The sequence below is a fragment of the Epinephelus moara genome, chromosome 7 (genome assembly GCF_006386435.1).
Source record: "Epinephelus moara isolate mb chromosome 7, YSFRI_EMoa_1.0, whole genome shotgun sequence".
NCBI classification, from domain to species: domain Eukaryota; kingdom Metazoa; phylum Chordata; class Actinopteri; order Perciformes; family Serranidae; genus Epinephelus; species Epinephelus moara.
The window spans coordinates 41,229,233-41,236,142 of NC_065512.1; positions in this window are offsets into that span (position 1 = coordinate 41,229,233).

The window sequence follows — 6,910 nt, forward strand, 5'->3', positions numbered from 1 at the left end:
GATTTGTGATATTGGGCTTTATAAATAAAATTGATTGATTGATTGATTGATGGAACTAAAGTTTACTGTTTTCAGTTGAAATCGTTGTCGTATAAACGGGGCCATAAATTAGCTCATTAGAAATAGTTGGGCCCCGGTGCAGAAAGCAATCACACAGGATCTGTGTGGTCTCATCCCACATATACGTTTACTTGACACTAGTTTTAGGGAAGATCAGCATAGGTCCTTCTTTTAAGTCAAGAATACTGCAGATCTTACTATATAATGACAAAAACTCTGTCTGTCTGTTCCACGTTTTTCTCCTCACTGACTTGGTCAATCCATGTGAAATTTGGCACAGTGGTAGAGGGTAATGGGAGGATGTGAATGAAGCAATATTACATCAATTGGCCAAAGGGGGGTGCTATAGCAACCGATTGAAATTGCAAACTTTGAATGGGCATATCTCATGCCCCATATGTCATACAGACATGGAAATTTGCACAGAGATGCCTCTCCTCATGATGAACAAATTTGCCTCAAGAACCCATAACTTCCAGTTATATAGATTTTCCGCCATTTTGAATTTTTTGAAAAACACTTCTAATCGATCTCTTCCTAGGAAGTTTGACCGATCTGCATGAAACACGGTGAACATAATCTAGGGACCAATATCTAAAGTTCCCTCTTGGCTAAAGTTGGAAAACTTACTAAAACTGAGCTTCTATAAGGCAATGAATATTGCGGAGGCCGTGGCTCATCACATAAAGGTGTATAACATCTCAAGGGTTTCACTGATCACCACGCAACTTTGTAGGCATATGACCACACATAATCTGAGGGGACCCCTCCATTATTGACCCGATCAAACAAAACAGGGGCACTAGAGAGCTAATTTCTTATCTAGATCTAACTGCTATATTGATTTTTACTAAACTTGGTAGATATGTAGAACAGGATGCCTCAAGGTGACTGGAGAAATTTAACTGTAATTGGCAACTGGGTGGCGCTATAACAACAGAAAAATGCTTAAAAATGGCTAAAATCTGAGCAATCGCTGTGGCTCCCCCTGTGGCCGAATGTTTGTTTTTTTTCCTAATTTTTGGTATGACTTAAGTCAAGGTATGGTATGCTGTACTCAATGGGTGTGGACTAGTTTCTTAAAAAAGATGAAATAGTGTACAGTCCTAATGTTTTTATGTTGGACTTAAGCTTATTATAAACTACATAACTTCCATTTCTATGCACTTTTTAAATATCAATCACAACATTTTGGCTTTAATGGCATTATTACGCTCCAGCATTACCTGAGTTTGTTTTCTTTCTGTCCTGAAACCTACATACAAACAAATACAATCCAACTCAAGCTTTTTTTTATGGCTCCAATGAGGATTTGATAACCCCTAAAACTTGTGGCAAAGCTCTCTCAAGATGAGCCATTTGTTGAATCTGTGATCTGGGAGGAGATTTTGTCTGGAACACTTGTGAGCCAGTCAGTGACCTGAAGCCATCCTGCAAGAGGTTCAGAGTGAAGACTGAGGTCCTGTTTATACGACAACAATTTGAACCGAACACAGTAAACTTTAGTTGCGTTTTGGGTTCCTGAAAATGTAACATTTTGAAAAAGGGTTCCAGAGTGCAATTGTTTGGAAACAGCACTGTCTCTGTTGTCATGTGAACTTGCAATATGCAGTTCCTCTGAAAACTGAGACTTTTTGCACGTGCGCATTACGGTTCCAGTCACTAGGCATGCGCGAAAAAGTCGACCATCACAACAACAATGGTGGACTCCCAAGCTCTGTTTGTGCTGCTCACCCTATTGAATTTATCAACGCTTTGTGCGGTTGCCATTTTGTTTGTTTATACATCACCGCTCTGTAGAAGGAAGCACATGTGTGCAGGCGCGTGTTGTTTCTGGCCTGGCGTGTATACTACAGCGTTTTTGGTCATTTTTGCGGATCTGTGTGCACGGCGATTGTTATCAAAACACTGTCGGATCGTTTTCGTGTAAACATGGCCTAAGACATGAGGTGTTTATTTAGACTGAGTAGATCAGGGGACTTCCTGAAAGGAACTGCCCAATGGGAAGCTCCCCCAAGAACTACATACTGTAAAAGTTAAATTAATAGCCCGGGCTATTATTTGCTTAAATCACTGAACTCAACTGGCACATATTTGGGATGGGTGTCCATGTGGGACAGGCCTTTTATTCCTTACACACATAACTGTTGCTCAGTAAAGATACTTTTTTTTATTCAAACCAGTATGAATATTCCTTTTACAAAAATAAGGCTTTGAGTAACATATCAATTATGAATCATTCATTTGACCTAGTTCAGAAAGACAGCGCATCAGAAAGAGAGAGTTACGACATGTTTTGTTTTTTTTGTCATACGTTTTATAATGGCACCCAGCATACCAACACAACACACTTTATCCTGTTAAAACAATATCGACACATTGGATTAATTTTTATGAGATACCCTTTTGATTCTTTTGAACAGTGGGTTTGTGGATAATGGACCAAAGGAATATGAATAATTTACTGGGTAATTAATTAAGGAGTGGACACATATTCAGACTTTGTGACAGCTACAGAGGCGGGGAGTCACCACTTTTTGTTAATCGTCTTTATTGTTTAATACTCTGATAAATCTAAATGAATTACGGTCTTCTTCTATGTAGCATCTCCCCATGACAAAAGTTCAAACATTTATATTTGTGTGCACCATCCAGTGGTTGACAAAGTAGACAACTCTATTTCTTGAGTCAAATTAGAGTAACTCCTGGTCAAATATTATTCCAAAACAAGTGAAAGTTGCTGAGTCCAATTTTACTAGAGTTAAATTACTGGAGTACTTGCTTTAAAAAAAACACTAAATACTTAAAGGATTTATAATTAAAAAAAAAAAAAAAATCCCAATGTATTGTTGTACACACACACACAACACAGGGTCCTATGAATCCACAGCTAAAGTGAAAATGCTGAGTAGAAATATTTTTAACAGTGCATGACCAAACATTGCACAAAAACTGCAACCACTACAAGCAGACAACTTTGTTCAAAATGTTCATCTGGAATGAAGCAAATGTTTACAGACCAAGACATGCTTTCTGAGGTTGGATGGCAAATTCTTGTGATGAAGTTAACAGAGCAAACATTTAAAATGATACGCATCAGTCTTCATTTCAAAAACTTATAACATTGACTTGAGGAATGGCTATGGATGATCTGGTGGAAAATCTCTATCTGCCTGTCTCTATTAATGAGCTCCCCAATCTGAGTATCACATGCACAAGGTAGAGGTAGAGTAACATCACTTCAACAAACAAACCCCACACAGAACTGCATGATCACAGTTCATGAACTTGTGCATTTAAGAAGAAAAAAAAAATTATCCACTGACTTAAAAGCAAATGTAACAAGTAACAAGAGCCTTCACAGAAATGTAGTGGAGTCAATAGTTCAATATTTATCTTTCAAATAAAATGGAATCAAAATTTGTTAACAAAGGAAAAAAACTCAAGTACAGCTACTGTACTTACGCACAGTGCTTAAGTACATGTACTTTGTTACTGTCCACCACTGGTGCTATCTAAGCAGCTAACTATTGCTATTAGCCAACAATCCAGTTTTACAAATCCAAAGAACTTCAATAAAAATGAACTGCTGGGCAACCAGACCAGGCATCTGATTGAGACAGGCGTTTATTTGTCAAAATGTGTAGCCACACCCAGCTAGTAAAAGGGCCTGGATGTTTAATTGGGACTAGGCATAGGAACGCTGAAGTCAGAGTTGTGTTGTATATGCTTAGTAAAATCTGGACGGGTTTTTAAAAGTGCTGGTTGCCAGTGCTGCATTGGCTCATGTTCAGTGTACACCTGCATAACTCAAGGTTCCTCTTGTACTGAGAGAGTACCTACTCTGAATTAGGAGCTAAAAAATCCCCCAAAACGTAGTTCTGAGAACTAAATCATTCCTAGTAATCACAAATACAACACCAAGGAGAACTATGACAAAGTTCCTCAGGTCTGAAAAAGCCTATGTTCTTTCATCCCTGTCCTGTCATAAGAGAGCACTATTAACTAACTTTAAAAAAAAAAATGGGGGATTGATGTTCAGTTTGTCATGACAAAAAAAATGGAAATAAAAAGCAAAGGCACTGGCACAGAGTTTCTTATTTCTAAAAGTCAAGAAAGCAGACTATTGTTGGTGGTCTGCAGTGTTCATCTGTATTCTGGAATCATGCTGAACCCTATTCTGGCACCTGGCGATTTTCATGCGGACAAACATTCAATGACATTCTGTTGAATGTCCAACCAGTCTAGATTTTATGACCGTCATGATGTTGCTGTCGTCTGATGGCGTTTCTATACCTATCTCCAACAAGTGTTTTTATGTTTTTAAACATTATGTAATGATCCTAACTTTGTACGAGGTGATGAATTATAATCATGTGTATCGGTTAGCTGGTTGTTTTGTTGAGTTTTCTCAGTCTTGGACTGACTCACAGTAAAAGACTACTGTTAAGACTGAGGATAAACAAGAATGTTCTTTGCAGGCCAGCTGGCTGCATCTCTCAGTCATCTGTGTGTTCATCTGAATCACGTTTTCTCTTTTAAGCAGTTACGGAAAATGAATGAATAAATGAACAGCTAAAGAGCAGGGCATTTTTTTGTTTTAATTTTTGTTTTTAAAAGAGTTCAGTCAAATCACAAAAACTAATATATATATTTTTAACAAATTTGTGACAAAATTTGAGAGAAACAAGTCTGTGTGCGTAGCAAAATCTTTAAATTCAACTCGTGGAAAATGGGAGCAAAAACAAAAGCCTTTCAAATTTTGTAAAGTGTATAATGGACTTTGGACAGCTCTACGTACAACATGATGAGCAGGCTTGGGAGAAATGGAATGGAAATTGTTAACTGTAGACTTGCTTCAGTAAGAAAAAAGCTTGGTACTGTGAAGCCACTTTGTGCAGATTCAGGTACAGAGGAAGCTCAGTCACCATTTCCTTTTTACAGATGGCCAAAAAGTAAATTATCTTACAGTATTGATCTTGAAAAGCAGCAGGTCACACTTCCTCTCTACCAGCTGCTTTGCAACAAAGAATCGGTTTTCTTCTGCTTTGAACTATAGATTGTATATGAAGATGGACAATGCTTCTCCACTGTAAAAACATCCATCCATTCATTTTCATCTGCTTATCCAGGGCCAGGTCGCGGGGGCAGCAGGCCGAGCAAGGCACCTCAGAAATCCCTCTCCCAAGCAACGCTTTCCAGCTTCTCCTGGGGGACCCCAAGGCGTTCACACGCCTGACGATGTTTTTACACAAGACCCCCCGGGAGGGATCTTGTATAAAAACATGAAGCCAAAAATTTTCTGGATACAGCTGCTGCCATCTTGCACTGGTAATGTTGTTTGGAGGCAGAGTCTGCCCAGTATTGATCTCCGTGGTGTCGAGTTCCCGCCCATACACCCGTCCAACCTATCACAAGCAGCGCCATTGATCATGAGCACACCGACGGGCACACAGCTGGCAATCATGATGTCAAACCCCATTTCTATAGCATCAAATAACTGATTAAAATCAAGCTTATCAGGAAACAAACACATTAACAAACATCAGCGGGACAAGAACTACCTAGAGTGTTAAAAAACATCTTTGTATTTGAGATTTTAGCTTGGCCCCGTCCCATCTGCTAACATGGAGGGGATGGGGTTTATGACCCGTATACATGTCTATGTTTTGGAACAGCTACACAGATGGATACTGATTGTGATAGGTATGATTAAGTACAGGATTCTCCGGTAAAACATTTTCTTTATTTTTCACACATTTTGAGCTCTTGACAAGTCAACAGATAATTAAAAAGGGGTAGGGAAGATGGAAAATAACCCCAAATTCCAGGGTTTTCCATCAAATTTTACTCCATGCAAGTCAAAGCTTTAGAGTAAAAGTATATCTTAAAACATAAAAAAAATGGCCTTTTGCACATGTCTATATGTGATAGCACGGAGTAGTCTGTTACAAGTCCTTTAATACTGTGACCACAGCAGTCTGACTGACAGCTTCACAAGGTTTGTTCTATACTTAAATACTTTAAATGGCTCCTCAAAAAATCCTGAATACTTACATCTCACTTTACAGGACATTTTCTGGTAGAAACAAAAGCTAAACAGGGACAAAATACAAGAGGATTAACGAGACTGTAAGAAACACTTCCAGGACGACAGTGACTAATTTGTCAACAGGAAACTGGGCTGAATATGGGCTGAATATCAGACCGATGAAAAAAAATCTAAAACAAAATACATTACAATCCAGTGCATGTATTGAACTAACAGACACGCAAACAAAATGAGCAGCTTAAGTAGAGACAGCAGAAAGGGCTTTGTGTTTACTCTCATATCCACTTCAGAATGATTCATATCAATAGATGAGCCCGTCCCACGACCAGTACTGTTTTCCCTTTCTCATTCACTACAGTGACATTACACTGTAACCCTCGACAAAAATGAAAACATGAAATGACACTCGAGATGCATCTAACATAAGATGACATAAAATGACCCTGGCTCATTATTTCTAAATAAACAAACATGAATTCCCTCATTTAAAATACACACATTTTGCAACAGTTTTAAAATAAATTTTTGGAGGACAGCATAGACACAGTAGGCCCGTTTCCACCGCAGGAACTTCGGGGTAATTTTACAGGGCCGGGGCCGTTGGTACATGTCTCCACCGCAGGAACCACCCCCGAGGGACAGAGTTCCGGAACTTTTACGGGGGCTAAACAAGTCCCTGCCTCGGGGTAGGTACTCAGAACGGCCCCGAAAGACTCCTGGCTAGGGCTTGGGGATTTCTTGGTGCTGATTGGATATACTCAAGGAGGGATGTGATGTCAACAGAAAGCAACAAAATAG